Consider the following 16108-nt stretch of genomic DNA (forward strand, 5'->3'; position numbering starts at 1 on the left):
AGCAAAGCGAAAGGCAACTGGGGGCAAGCGATTGGTTCGCTGACTGCCCTCTAGATATCAATCCAAACCTATATTTCTACCCATTAAAATAAACTGAAAAACGCGGCAGTCGCGGCAAGTTTTCGTGTGCCAGGCTGAAGTAAAATGATATTTGCGGCCCACGTACTTTGGCGTGCAGTTAGCCGGAAATGTATTCATTATAATTATAACCTTTGTTACTGTGAAACGGCGCGCTTCTCGAGGTAAGGTCAGGTTCTCGAGGTAAGGTAAAATTGGGGAGCGGGGGGGAAAGCTTTTACAAAATTTGATATTTTTTGTGAAAAAATTGCACGTTAAAAATTTACTGCAGATTTTCTGCAATTGATAAAACTTTTAATTGGTTTATGTGATGCTGGATTGAGTTGATGAGAATTATGCCCAGCACACAAAGTATTTTTGCTCAAAATTATTATTTTGAGATAATTATGTTAAATCATTATTTGCAACGTAATTCAAAATAAATTTTAAATTAAAACATGAGAAAACATCACAGTTTTAACATGAGAATAGAAGAGTTTAAAGCATTCAAAATATTTTAAATTTTGTACCACAAGAAAATCGTTGTAAAATAGATATTCTACATGGTTAAATCATTTACTGGCTGATATAAAATGACTAATTACAATCAATTTTCCAACAACTGCATGCTCAAACTGATGCACTCGCATTACCTTTGCAAGCTTGAGATTGAAAACCTTATCCAAGGTTTTAACTGATTTACATTATTTTAACGTAATCACTGCTTGTTTGAGCTTGGGAGATTTTTTTTCATACTAAAAAATCGAACTGAGATTCGTAATTAATTTATGATAAGAATATTGCAAAACCCAATTTAATGAATATTGATGGATTTACGATTCGTCGAATAATTTATTTGAATATAATAGAATTGAACAACGCTTGGAGCTAGCAGTATAAATCGAACGCAAAAAGTAAACATAGGAATGAACCAAGTTCTTAATGAACTCTAAAGAAATGAACTTGTGCAATGCAATCATTTTGTAGAACCAGCGAATCTACTTCTTCTTAATTGGCACTACAACCTCGAGAGATCTCGGTCTGCCATTTCTGGCTTTCTGTGACTTAGTTTTACCCGTAGCAAAGTAGTCTGGATGGCATTTGAACCCCGGTCGTGCCCGGAGAACCAGCGAATAAACGGTAGCAAATTGGAACTCGAGCACTCAGCACATTACAACGAAATCTTTTAAAAGTGTAAATCTCTACAAATAAACTGTAAACTATTAAGCCAAATAGATATAATAAAATTTTAAGATTTCAAAAAATAAAAATAAAATAATTAATTTGCTTACAGAGCTGTATTTAAAAAAAATGTCAAATTGAAATGATATTGTAAAATACTCTAAATAATATATCATCTATAACTGATCATGACCTGAGACACAGGGTTTGCACAGTCAATCAGACATCGTAAGGTGCCTAAATATGTTTTTCTAATCACATTTTTCTGACCGTTAACCCTTAACTCACCCTCTCCTCATCATCTGCACTGTATGATATGCTCGTAATACATTTTTTATAAACAAATGAATAATAAATCAACTCTTTGAATAAAAAAATAGAAATGAAATTACATTTTTTGACATTATGATTATGATTGAACCATGATCCATTTGTAAAGATATAATCATTTCATTTAACATTATAAAGCGATTGCACCAGTACCACTTGTGACTTCTCCATCCGATAGGATCCTTTGTCTATTTGCGTCCACAGCTATTTCCATGAGTAATAATGGCAAAACAGTATAGATAGAAATATGTTTACGCTTTTCCAAAAACCACATTCTCACCCAGCCCCAGGAAATTCTCCATAATCGAGCAATCAACCAAATTGATTGAATGAAACAATTGCAATACGATTGACAACCGAAGGACAGTGCTTAATTAAGTTATGCTTTTATCTAAGAGAGAGAGAGAGCGAGAGACAATTTGAATAATTGATTTTGTGCGGCAACCAGCCCGATTGTATGCGGTGCATTTGCAAAATTCTGCTCTTGCAGCTACCTGTTGTTCCCCGGTTACAACAGGCAGCGAGCATTCTACAATGGACATCAAATGCAACAAGTGCCTGTTCGGTCATTCAGCTTCACGCCGGGTAGATGTATTAAAGCTTTGTGAAATTCCAATAAAACTAAATCTTTTCAAGCTGCGTTGTGCTGTGATGTAAAATTTTCAATTTGTTATTGAATCATGAATTTAGAAAATAATTAAAAGTTCATTTATTATTCGGTTGTCAATAGGTTATTGTTTTTTTAATGAACAATTTATTTGGAGACATTTGTTTAAAGTACAAATTTCTTGGTTAAAAGCAAAGTTTTAGGTATTTGTTGCAATTTGAATATGCTTTTCATATCAATTGGATTAAAGTATTGGTATGAATTTATGGTTAGACGTTTAATGAATGAATTATAGAATGAACTCAGACAAATGAATCAAGTAAACGGACAATGCATACACAGTAACTAACTGAATGCCAAGCGAGCAACACAAGTTTGAGTAAACCAGTGCCAAATATCACAAGTCCGCTTCCCGATCGCGATCAGTGAAAATTCTGCAGCGAAATTTAAAGCCTGATCGCACATTGAAGTTCTTTCCTCCATTGTTATTCATAGATGAATCAATATATTCATTTGCCATTTGCTTAATTTATCTCTTTTTCACTAATCTGTTGCTTTACCATGAGCAATTTATAAAGTTCTGTATTAAGTTCTCACAATAAGTTTAATTTTATTGAATTTTCAAAATAAAAGTGAACTTTTTCGAGGGTGATCACATTCATTTCGCAATCATATATTCATTATAAAAACATATATGAACACATGTAAAATTCCTGATAAGGATATTTTTCATTTTTTTGTAAAATATTTATTGGATTTATGAGACATTGAAAATTTTGAAAATTTTTATAAAGAAATGCGAGAAAGTTTTTGGAAAAAAAAAAATTTTGGTTTTAATGAAAATAAAGTTTCAATTTTTCGATTTCGATTACTCAACATAAAATTCAAAATTAGCAATACAGCCAGCCCGTTCTTCATTAAAAAAAGTAAAATAAAATTAAAAAAACTTTTATGACTTATTAAAAACTTTTCCATATTGTTGCTTTTTCATGAACATTTTAATAAACTACCGAAAATTTAAGTATTTTAGTTTTTTTATAACAAAGTAAGTCTACTTTGTTATAAAAAAACTAAAATACTTAAATTTTCGGTAGTTTATTAAAATGTTCATGAAAAAGCAACAATAATGTCAAAATAATGTCCTTATGAAGAACTTGGTTCTAGTGAATGTTTTTGATAAACTGGTGTTACTTCTCTAGAAAAAACATGTTATCTACTTCTAAATAAAAAAAAATCTTTTACTGGAAGAGGTACAGGAAACTTTCGGGTCAGGCCTGGGCCAATAAATGTTTATTTGTTGGCCTGCAAAACTTGAAACCACGCCGATCATCATCAAAAGTGAATACAGTGATTGCATACTTGCAGGCGGTCTGATGTGAGCAATGTATTACCATCAAGGTTTTCTTTTATTTCAAATTTTATAAGGAAATAAGTTTTGGTTTAGAGTAGAAAAATAAGAAATTTAAGCTTACTTTAGGTGAAATATTTCATTTGATTGATAACAGCTGAATACATAATACACAATTAAACAGATTAAACAATTTAGAATAAAAATAGCAACTTGAAGGTAAAATTCCAGCCAGACCGGTTTATTGTCAAGAAAAGAATTTTAAATTAGATTGGCAGACAGCAAACATTGAAATACTTACCAATTTAATGAAAATATCAATTTGTATAAATATTTGCACTAAAACCTGTTTTTTTTTTTTTGTTTTATTTATAATTTAATATTTGACCTCAACACTCACTCTACTCTATTTATGTTTACCATTTCAACTCAGATTTGTATTCCTAAATCACTTAACAATTTATAAACACTTACATAGCTTTGTAAGCCAGTAAGAAATGCATGTTAACCACATACACACAATGATCGGCACCCATACGTTCATTCCTTCCTTCCGACGTAGTGAAATTCGAATTTCACATCTGCCTATAAATAGTTGCTTTTATTCTTAGAAAGCCGTCCCCCAACTATTGTGATGCTTTTAATCTAGTTAATTACAAATGATTATAGATACAGGGATGCTCGGGCAATTAGCTAGCGTTGCTTTAGCTTTCAGTAAAATCAAACTCGCACACACACACAGAGGGAAGAGAAAAAATGGACTCACACTCACACAAAACCGACACTAAATTACCTGTTGACACTAGATCACCGAGCTGTGTGATTAGTAGTGGGTGGGTGGGTTTTCCCCCCCCCCACCAATAAACGGTGGGCCAAAACACGACAGATTTAACTGGAATGCTCGGTCAAGGAACAAAAATGAGACACATCACACACACACTGTATCGGAATCGCGTGCCGAAACCACAGAATCAATTCATCAACAAAGTGTCTGATTAAAAAGGCGACACCACAAACCGCATCTGCATCAAACCCGATGTGGCTAAGTAATTGAACTTGGGACAGAAACAGCCCCCAAAACAGCTCCGGATGGAATCCTTCCCGGATGGCAGCGACGACGGCGTCAACTTCGCTTCTTCGCCACCGGTGAGCAATCGCAAATCACAAATGGCTAATGGTGGTTTACGGTTCCAAAGCAGGGAAAACCAGCAGGCTGATGCAAGCAGCAAACCACTCACACACACCCACACGGCCAAGCGGACATACACATCCGGTGGTGCATGTTCCCTGGTCAAGATTTCCTTAGCAGTAGAACAGAGGTGTATCATCTGCCACCTGGCGACAGTCTGCTCTGGCGCGAACTCGTGCCGAGCTGGTGCGATTGGGCAGCGGTAATATTCACGCTAATAGTAATCAATCGCGATATGCTGCCGAAATTTGGCGCTATTACAATTAGCCGTTCGGGGTAAAGCTGGCGTGAGGCCTTTTCGAAGACCTTGCCCGGGAAGGTTTAGGTTGCCCGGACTGGCTAATGGATATTGCAGTGCGGCACAAGGCAGACGTTTATGACAACCAACTTCACTGGAAGCCATAATTGAAGCGTCCCTTTTCAGTTCCAGCGATCCTCACAATGCTCGACCATACCTAACCAGATATTGCACTGCGCACTGGTTTGAACACATCACTGAACATATAAGGACACCTTTTTGGGGAGGATATTGGGTGGAAGATATTAAAAAACAAAAAATAGCTCATGCACGGTACTTACCGACTGAATCAAGCGTGTTGCATGGCGCCGTCCGTCCACTCTACTCCATCCACCGCCGTACAGTTGGTTGTGCACTATCAATTCACACACAGTGGTTCGGTTGGTCTGATCTACACTCGATCACTCTGGTTTATCGTCACTGTACTGGACTTGCAACAGATGGTACTGAAGCCCTGTGGAACCGATCGACGGTAAAGGGAGTTTGATATACTGGGTGTCTGATGCGGTAGATAGCAAAACAAAAGGGACTTCTCTCTGTGACTTGAGCGTTTCTTGAGCTCCTCGAATGGATTAAACGAATATTTTGAAGTTGAGCTATGCTTCTTGCTAGCAGAAGACAAGAGATCTCTCTAGCAACTCTAGGACAAAACAAAGAATGTAGCGCAAAACACCCTAAATTCGTGCATCTGTAGCGAACCTCATCAACGCATCTGCTTTGGCAAGAGTTCGGCGAGTTGATTGTTGCGTATCGTTTCCCCCGAAAGGGAAAAGATGTTGATAGATGGCTGCCCCAAAAGTCTGCACAAAATCCAGCAAGGTTCAACAACACAAAAAAAAGGAAGCGCAAACCCTGACCCTCGCTAGGTGAATTTCTCTAGCACTCGGTGGAAGGTAACATCAATACAAACAATTACCGGAGTTTGCACGACACCAGAACTATAACCGAGCGAACCAAACCAACCGACGCTATGACAAGTAGCAAACGCACCAGCGACTGCACTTGCACCACTACTGCACGCACTGCACGAGACACTGCACTGGAATAACGCTTGTCGGCCGTGTGGCCGCCTTATATGCAGTCAAACGCAACCCGGACCAACTCGCCTACACCTCCGCTCTTTTCCCGGCGCTTCTGCCCACGGTCGGTTGATAGTTGGCCCCGTTTCGCTCTCCGGGGGGAGGGTTTTTTTGTTTTTGTTTGGAGGTTTGTTGCGTGAGCTGCCCGGAGATCGCAGCGCAGTGGACGTCGGTATATGGGAGAGAATCGTATCGGTCGTCACTCGGGCTGGAAGAGATATTCCGAGGTGCGTCCGGGAGTTGGACCCTCCAACTGCAATCACACTCACACACACACGCACATCCCCCATTGCCTACCGTTTGCCGATCATCGCACACTCTCATCGGCAGCGAGGAAGCAACAGACATACGCATACACCCACAAACACACACGCACGCTATCCCCCAAACCCCTTTTCGATGGTAAGCAGCTGCACCAGGGATCTACCAGTAATGGCTCTCCCGATGCAACACGCTCGGCGCGAAGTTCAATGCTGCTCATTTGCCTGGCCCAAACAACAACCAAAACAAAAAACAAAAAAAAATCGAAAGGAAACCATCTGACCGGCGCGCGGTCAGAAAGGGCACGAAGCATCCATGGCCCGCGTTGGTACAATCGAGAGCAACACAGCATCGACAGGGTCGGGTACGGCATGCGATGGTTTCTCCAGGATTGTATGCCTGTTTCTGCTTGTTGCTGCCCGCGACGTTTATTGTTTTCCCTTCGATACGCGGGAATCGATGCGACCGACGCGAACGCGTGTGCCATTTGTTGCTTTTTTTCTGTTTTTGCTCCACCCACTCCCACCATACCCGCATTCTCCTCTCCCCCACATCCCTCTCGATCAGCTCACACGAAATAGCTCGTTGAGATTTGCAAAAATAAATATATCCCCGGGGCTCGACGATTCTGCTGAGATTGTTGTTTTCTAAACTATCGGCCAATGCCTAAAAGTATGCAATCGCTAGTACGTTGGAGCGTTTGCTAATGATGTGCTGAGGTAGAAGGAGATAGTTCTTGAGCGCGTTTGAAGACCTTGTTATTCAATGCTTATTAGCTGTGTGTCTGTCTTCTCCGCTGATTTTTTTCTAATCCTAAAGGGTTTGGTCTACTATAACTTGCTTTCTTGGGTATGGGGAGACTATCCGGTTCGAGACGGAATCCGATAAACAGGCAACAACAAAGGACAACAAATATTATTAATATTTGGTACATAAATACTGCATCAGTGACGATGTTTTAAAGCCCAGTTCGATGCTTGCTGCATATTTTCAGGCGCTCACAATCCGATTTTTATTGGCACACACGTGAAACAAAATTAAAGTTTCCTGGCGTTCGATGATTCAAATTGATTCCGCCGAGATTGCTGTTATAAAAAATCGGACTTTGCCTAAAAGTATGCAATCGCTAAACAATTGAATCGTTTGCTAGTGATCTGCTAATTGCCATGAGATAGTGCTTGAGTATACTTAACACGAGAAGATAGTTGTTGCGTATGCAAATCGTCTTCTTCTTTGTCTCGCCAATCTCAAGCGGTTTCGGTGCCTACCACATCACTGGATAGCCTCTGTATACGGGGAGACTATCCGGTGCGAGCAAGTTTCGATAAACGGTCCCTGGTATCCTGGCACCAATATCGCATTGGCCAGCGGGCCATCCAATCGAATTGAATTGAATGCACCTGCTTCAAAGCCATGCATTCAAGCCCAATTTAAAACTTGTTGCATACTTTCAGGCGACCACAGTTTGAAATCGCTACAAGTTTACGAAATTCGTTAGCATAAGTGCAACGCATTCTATTCGCCCAGAAGTGAAACAAAGTCCAAGTGAAAGGTTAACTTCAAACACCTCGTTAAGCCTTTTCCGGGAGTTTGATGATTTATAGTGCTTTGGATCGGATTGATTTTCTAAAATATTACGCATTGCCTAAAAGTATGCAATCGCTTATAAATTGGAGTGTGACTAATTAGTTGCGGGTAAAAGGCAAAATTTTCGAACCTGTTCAATTTTTAGCCTATAATTTTTAGCCTATAATTTTTTATGTTTTACGTCAAACCAGTTTTTTTCACATAAGCTATTTTCACATGTTTAATTAAGATTGTTTTTTGACCCGTTCCTAAATAGGTTTGATTTCATCCCACGAGTAATCGGCGTGATGGAATAAACTTTGCCAATGTTCGATAGCTGGCAAGATTTAACTAAGACAGCGATAGCTCATCTTCTTTAGAAAAGCACAGCCAAATCAGTGCTAAAATCAACACTGCTCTATATTTTATTTCATATTTCTTTATATAATTAGAAATAATAAACAAATTTTCACAATATTAAGACCTGTGTGTATTAAAGAAGGCAAGAGGATTATTTGGTTCGTTTTTAAACGAATTCAACTGATGATGTCCATCCTTAGAATAAAATTTATCTAGTGTCGTAGTGTTTGTTACCGACCTCCTATTAAACAGCCGCCCAAATTATTATGAAATTTTCGCTCTATGTTTCTTCAGTATAAGAATAAGTCAATCACGTTTATTTTGATAGAAAATTATATAGTTCCTAAGACCTTAGGCATAACCTAAGAGATCGTTAGGCACAAGAAGAAGAAGAAGAAGAAGAATAAGTTGTCCCATAGATAGAAAAATCTATTATCAATGGTAAAGTAATTATTTTTAAACTGCTGCTAAGTTTGCCGTAGAGATGACTTTGTCTATATCCGTCTCCAAATTGCATAAAAATTTTTTTCAATTTATTTATTTTTCAAAAAATATTTCTTTTTCTTCTTCCTTGGCACTGCTACCTCTAAAAGATTCGGCCTGCCATTTCTGGCTTTCTGCGAGTTAATTTTACCCGAAGCAAAGTAGTCAGCGCTCCGTACGGAGAGGAGGTCTACATGGAATTTGTACCCCGGTCCTGTCGTGTGAAGACAGGCGCCATTACCACCTCGGCCGCCTTTACATCTACATACAAAAAGGACTATATTCACCAATAGTTTTGAATTTTGCCTGTGCTCGTTTCTTTACTCCGATGAAGATCAGTGTATAGGTCAGTCCAAAACAGACTTAGTATTTCTACATGTAAAATTAATTTACTATACTTTGAGAACGATTCTAAAGTCCACGACTAATACAAAATGGTTTTTTTCACATTTATCTTGATGTACATCCTTTACATTAACCACTGACCAAAGCACATTGATTGAATTGATTGATTGATTGATGATGATTTTTTGCGCCAATTCGACCATTTCAGCCATTTTTCAATCTTTTCTCAGAAGCAAAAAAACCTTATTTGTTTTGTAAAGTACGTAATTTTTTTCCTGGAAGTACAGACACTTTGTTCTACTTCATATGTTCTCCGGGTGTTACCATTTCTGAACAGCCAGTCGGGGTCTATGAGATTCGACATCAATTCCTGCCATGTGAACCGGCATCGATTTCCTTCAGCACTTCTCTTTCTTGTATTTACGATCTGCTAGATCAATGCCGGTCATAGAATGTCTTACTGGACTATTATTTATATCACGCAGTTGAACAGTCAGCTCCCTCACTAAGAGGGAACGGCTTCGGATCGATCAACGTGCTAGGTGCATATAAAATTGGACCATCAGGAAAATTCCGGAAAGCATGCAACGGTTGCAGAAAGACATATAGATTTGGATGAGTCGAACCTCATGATGCAGGGGTTATTGGCAGGTTACTTGACAACAATGGACTACACAATCGGTGTAGAATGTTTTAATCCAACACAATTATTAGATGCATTGGATTTGCATCTTATGTGCTCTTTCTGTCATAATTTCCATTCCTACATGTTTTCAATACATTTGCTATTTTTCTGCACAAACCTAGAGAGATAGCAAACGACCATTGTGAAGGGTGTTGTTTTTAAGGTAATGTGTGTGTTTCAGGAGAGCTTGTTGCTTCTATCAATAAGCTAAGGAAATTATAATTCCATAGTTCAATATAAACTGGATTGGATAAAGAAAATTATCGCTCAAGTATATGACAAAATGGACTCTTACGATATTCAACCAACCTTGTTACTTGTTGCATACTTTCAGGCGCTCATAATTTGCTATCACTCTTCCATCAGGAAATTCATTATCATAAGTGCATTTATTGCACACAGATGAACCAAAGTAAGCAAAACGTAAGCCGCAAGCGATCAAAAACGTTTAGCTTGGTTTGACTGAAATTGTTGTTCTAAATTTTCAGGGTTTGACTAAAAGTATGCAATCGCTAGAAAATTTGTACGTTATTAATCTTTTTCTTGACAGTAGCAAATAGCGCTTCCTGTTAAATGCACATCGTCTTCTTATTCCTCTCTCTGCGTCTCTCCAACGTCAACAAGCTTATAGCCTGCCGTGCGTACCAACCAACGTAAGAGCCAGTTCTTCTTTTTGCATCTTCAGCCACTGAGATGAATATTTGATAGATAGAATGATCGATGCAAAAAAATAAATCAACAACTTTTCGATTAAAAAAGATTCCTTTGAATGTATTATCGATTGAAAGTTGTTTGATGAGTGGTTTTACGCCGTAGAAATAATTAGGAAAAATCCAAACAGTTGCTACAGTCAACTAAATGTCAAACGATCAATTTCTTCCTAATTCAATGTGTTAAAAGGGTCTTACTACGATCTACCTCCTTTGAAAACACTTGGAGGAAGCCTACTCCGGTTCGGACGGGACTCGATTAATGATCCGCAGCGGCAGCGCCATTTTCACCTCGACCGGCAGACCGCACAATAGAATTGGATTGAATGCAGCTATACTTGTTGCATACTATTAGGCGGCCCCCTATTCGAAATCATAACGTCATGAGGAAGCTCGTTATTCCTTTCCCAAGAGCTCGATGATTCAAAGTGGTTCACTCGGAATTGTCTTTTTAAAATAATAGCCATTGCCTAAAAGTATGCAATCGCTTGGGAGATAAGTTTTGTCCTTGCTTTTGAATGCACGTAATCTCTTTCTTCTTCCTTTTCTTCCAAGAACTCAAATCAAGCACCCCAACCAAAACTCGGTAGTCAGCCCATGCTAACGTTTCAACACCCTTTCCACAGGCCAGAAGGTTTCAGAATCAAACGGACTTGCTTCAGCACTCGTAATCCAGCTCAATTTGATACTTGTTGCATACTTTCAGGCTCTAACTGTTCGATATCGTCCCTCCATCGGGGATTTCAATAATATAAGTGCCACTCAACAATAACTCAAAGTGGTTTCGCTGAGATTCCAGTTTCGAAAATGTCAGACTTTGCCTAAAAGTATGCAATCGATCGAAAAATGTTTGCTGACGATCGGCAAGTAATTAGGTAGAAGGAGACAATTTTTCATCCTAGAGAAGCTTTAGCCTTAATTGCTGGCCCTGGGGTTCGAAAGGACGGAATTCTATAAACGATGCACTGGCCGTATAAAGACCATTACCACCAAAGCTCGATCGAACTATTATGATTAGTTGAAATATATTGGCTTGCACATCCAAACAAACAGAAATTGCATTGCATGCACATACCTCAGAAACAAGCATTCCAACCGAACGTAATGCTTGTTGCATACTTTCAGGCGCTCACAACTCGATAACCCAACTCCAGCCGGGCATTCCTTCACACAGGATGCGACGCAAATTTATTGCACACCCAACCATCAGCGTTGATCTTTATGACGCTCGCGAACGCAAAAGTGCGTGCACGGTCCACCGAGTGCGCTTCTGCTCGCTGCACTCGATGCGGCTCGATGTCACCCAAACAAACAACATCATGCACTGTGCTTTGCAGCAACCGTGGTGCTGTTTTTGCAATCGGCCCACCTTCGAAGCACCCGGCCCGTAAGTGGACTACACTTGGAAGACGGGCGCGCAAAAAAACATACTAAAACAAACAGCATCTTCTGGAGAGCAAGAAATAAAACCACCACTCCAACCAAGCGCAGCTCGATCGGGTGTACTTTATTGCGACAGAGAGACAGGTTACGTAAACAATGAGGGGGGTGCAAGCGGGAGTTCCGAGAGGGGAACGGGGGGAGGGGTGAGCAAACACACACATACACTCATCCCCTGCGGGACGATTCACACAGTTGGAAAACCGGGGGAGTTGATTTACATTAACGAATATATGTGTGCACTTTAGATTAGTATTATAATAGCTACATGTGGTGCGATTACTATCGTGCTTCATCCGGGATGGTTCGCCCCCTCCGATAAACTATAAAAGGCAGCTTGCTTAATCAACTATTTCAAAGGTATCAAAACTGGATGGCAAAGGTGAACCGAATCGCAAGCAACCGTATACCAAGGCGCTTCACCGTGCGCATCCATAAAGTTCACCATCTAATTCTGGTGAAGTTATATCGATAAAGCGGCTGCGATGGAATGAAGATACTTTATGCACGGTAAAGGAATGTCCCCAGTCCCACCCCTTCCCCCCCGCAAACAATCTTTTCCCTCCTGCCGGCTTCAGCGTGTTGAGAGATCCGTAGCGAGAACTCTAGAACGCAAGACGTTGGTAGAATTCGTTTTAAAATGCTCAAGACTATCACTGGCAGGGTCGTCATCACATTGCTTCCCGGTAATGGTTGGTAACTTCTACAAGTAGATAACTCATCCATGCACACACACACACACACGCGCGCGCGAACCGAGTGTGAACTGAACGGAATGACGTTACCATGCCTTCCTGTCTGTTGGAGTGTTTTTTTCTTCTTCTTCTTCTTGCTGGTAAACCCCCACAAATGCTTCTTATCTAGCTGCTGCTGCTGCTGCTAATTCTTAGCATCTTCAATATCTTGGGGACCCACGGGTTTCCCGTACCCCATACGCTTGTTGCCAATCTTGCTCGCATCGATTCATACGAAGTCGCGCTTCGCTTCATCAAAGAACAGATTTTCTCGGCCACCCCACCCCCGATTCGGCCCGGCTCACAGGGTTCGGGGCTTGTGGCTTTCGCTTGATCTTCCTTCGCCTCCGCCCCACAGTTTTTTTTACAATTACTACCGTCTTTGCTGTTACCTGCTTCAAGATTGACGACGTTAGATTGGTACGGATGCTCTCTAACTCTCGCTCTCTCTCTCTCTCTCTCTCTCTCTCTCTCTCTGTCTTTCATTCTCCCTATATCTCTCTCACGACATTTCCGTCTAGTGTTCCTTTTTTTTTAGTGTACGACTTGAGCAGGCTGTATCGTTCCTGCTTCTTTTCTCGCTCTTCCTTGAGAACGCCTCCAACCACTTCACATTCGCAATCGGCAGATGTTGATGTGCCCCCTACAACCCCCTAGCACTGTCCCACCCAGCGCTGTACGCATACGGTGCGCGCGCTCGTTCCGGCAGGAGCACCGTGCCCGGGGTAGCAGTACCTGAAGATGACGCTCTGGTGGCGGAGCGCTAGCTGGATCTAGCAGAGCTGTCAAACTTCAGCGGGCGGTAGAGGATGGGAAAGCATGGGAGGAATAAATATAACCAACAACAACAACAACAAAACCGCACCAAAAAACCCCGAGTCGCTCAGGATTCGCCTTTTTTCTTCGTCGAGGGCACACATGTGCAGTGACGTGCACGGAGAGCGAGCTATATTTGCTACGGTCGGTTATAAGCGGTACACACAGCGATTGCCACTTCGTGAGTTTACCCCACGTTAGAGGGGATCCTTCAGGTTACGGTACACTTCAAGCTCCAAGGCTCCTAAGTGGCTGCCGCGTTACCACGAGCGCCCCCTTACACGGACCATCCTCGATACGCTCAATCTAACCTGCCGTTTTTGTCTCGGTCCAGGAGGACCGGTGGAAAACAAAGCTCCACGGCAATGAATCAACCAGAGTCATTTTGCACGGAGACAGTAAATCATTCTCCAAACCGAAAATCACACTGACCCCCACGATCCCTACATCTTCCTATTCACTACACCTGACAGAGGCCGTCCCCGTGTCTTCCGTGGCTTCGTCGTCCAGCAAGACCGTTTCTATCACGCAACCTGGTACCTCTGTGCAATTCGGTTCCACTTGCACAGTTGGAACGAACCAGAGACAGTTGGGACAATCGAAACAAGTTCACTGCTAGGAACGTCGCAGACAATTTGGCACGAGGGTGCCTCCCCTAGGTGGAGACCGTTTTTATCGCTCTGTTTGCAAGGGGGTCGTAATCGGCCCAAGCAGCTCGCAGCGTTGTTTGATGGGTTGGCGTTGCATGGTTTGCCAGGCAAAAAGGGCAAGGTCGCACGGAAAAGTAGCTGGGACTCGTCGATACCGCTCGCATCTTTATGGCCAATTTGTGGGCATTTTCCCTGCAGAAGATGGCTTGGTGCCGTTGCGAAGCGGGGAAGACGAGACGTAACGTCGCAAAAAAATAGCAATCTGCCTTCTGCTCGCTCTCTTTCTAATACACACCGAAACACACACACACACACACACGCATACAATCTATGCTCGGTTCCTTATTGCAAAGGACACGCAAAAGGACACAGATCACCTTCGGTACGTGCCGTTTGAAGAGTTTACTTGGAGTTGGAGGTTGATCGGTGTCTGTTTGGGGGCTACTGCTGTTGGCACCGGAATACGACACGCACACACACACACATACAATTTCACACACACACACATGCGTCATCCGTACCGACCGGTAAGCGATGTGTTGAGCCGTTACTGGTTGGAGCTTGATCGTTGGGGTGTAGAGAACCGTTGAAGGATTCGCCGTCGATGACAACAATCAGCGCTTGGGCAAACGGTTTGACCGAGGATGATGGGGTTAAATTACTATTACCTAAACGAAAGCCAGCAACCTACGTAACACGCTAAGGAATCACTTGCGAACATTCCATACTAAGGAACCGTTCACTCACTCGCTCACTCACTCTCTCGTTCACACGCTCACTCGCTCACTGGCGAACGCACGCATGCAACGTTGTGCCTCTCTGTTGCACCAAACCGAACGTCACCACCGATCGTGCTGTCGCACTCCCGCACACTGGCACGGTCGGCAGTCATCGGCAAAACCCATTTCCTTCTGTTAACAGCACGAGGCGTGGTAGAAAAACAATAGGCAAGCTTGACAGACCGCACAAACAGCACGCCAGGTGCTGACAACCACTACCACCCGCTCCACCACCAGCACATACTTCTGTAACGAAATCCGTGAAGAATGCGGGCCACCTTGCCGTGCGGGGTCACGCACGAACGTACACACACACACACAGCCACGCACGTTGCACGCACCAAGTCCAGCTAAATGTCACAACAGCAGCCAGCTAGTGAGATATGGGCATACAAACAAAACCCCGTCTACGGTTTCGGGCACAATCTAGCGCGGGTTATGTAAACTCATCGCAGAGGAAGTCTTGATGTGACTGGAGCTGGAAGACAAACTATAAAAACGTTTCACCGAACCCGAGATCCCGCGCCTGTACGTGTCTTCGCACGTGTATGCGTTTCTTTGACGTTTTGTACAAGACGTCTCCACCTCGCCGTGTGTCTGTGTGGCTCCGTGTATGTGAGGAGAGTGTGGCCCGAACGCGACTTCCTGTCTCCCTTTCGGACGATGTTTGGACGATGTTTGCGCACGCGTTCCATACTGGTTCCTCCCCTCACCCCCTCCCTCCCACTCTAAATACTCTTCAGCCCAGGCTGTGGCAATCTGTGTGTGTGTGTGTGTGTGTGTGTGTGTGGTGCTCGCATCGTGGTGTCTCCAGCTATTTGGCATTGTACGCCGGAGCTGCAACCGTTTTTTTTTTTTACTGCTATTCCAGCAGTTCCAGGGTGGTCGGTGGTCGGTGGGAGGGTATCAAACGAAAAACCGACGGAAGAAAAGCATCTTCCCGGGAAAAGATGAGCGACTTCTCGATTCTCGGCGTTCAAAGAGAGGAAACAGGAGAGCTTGCTGTTTCTACACGTTCCAGGAGGGAAAGGTGTTGTTTTCTTTGGTCCGGAGTTCCGGAGCGGGTAAAACTGCCATCTGTCTGTTCTTAGTGAGGACAGACCTGGGAGCGCAGAAACTGTCAAATGTGAGGGTTGTTAGCTTCGGAGGGTTTTTTAGTTTTTTGGAGACATCCCAAAAATTTTCTGGA

The 16108-nt window shown here is 42.2% G+C and overlaps 1 protein-coding gene across 11 annotated transcripts in view; it reads right to left on the reverse strand.

Moving 5' to 3' along the window:
* The window catches only part of LOC118506785, a 49440-nt gene extending 33901 nt beyond the window's left edge, over window positions 1–15539 (reverse strand). For 2 of the 11 annotated variants that reach the window (XM_036044490.1, XM_036044470.1), the window contains exons 1-2: window positions 5928–6764; window positions 5293–5465 (exon numbers count right to left, since the gene is read on the reverse strand). The gene's annotated coding sequence lies outside the window, so the exon portion shown is untranslated. The other 9 variants (XM_036044432.1, XM_036044442.1, XM_036044413.1 and 6 more) reach the window with 9 other exon arrangements.
* Window positions 15540–16108: the final 569 nt, after the last annotated feature.

Source organism: Anopheles stephensi, chromosome X (assembly GCF_013141755.1).
Source record: "Anopheles stephensi strain Indian chromosome X, UCI_ANSTEP_V1.0, whole genome shotgun sequence".
Lineage (NCBI taxonomy): Eukaryota > Metazoa > Arthropoda > Insecta > Diptera > Culicidae > Anopheles > Anopheles stephensi.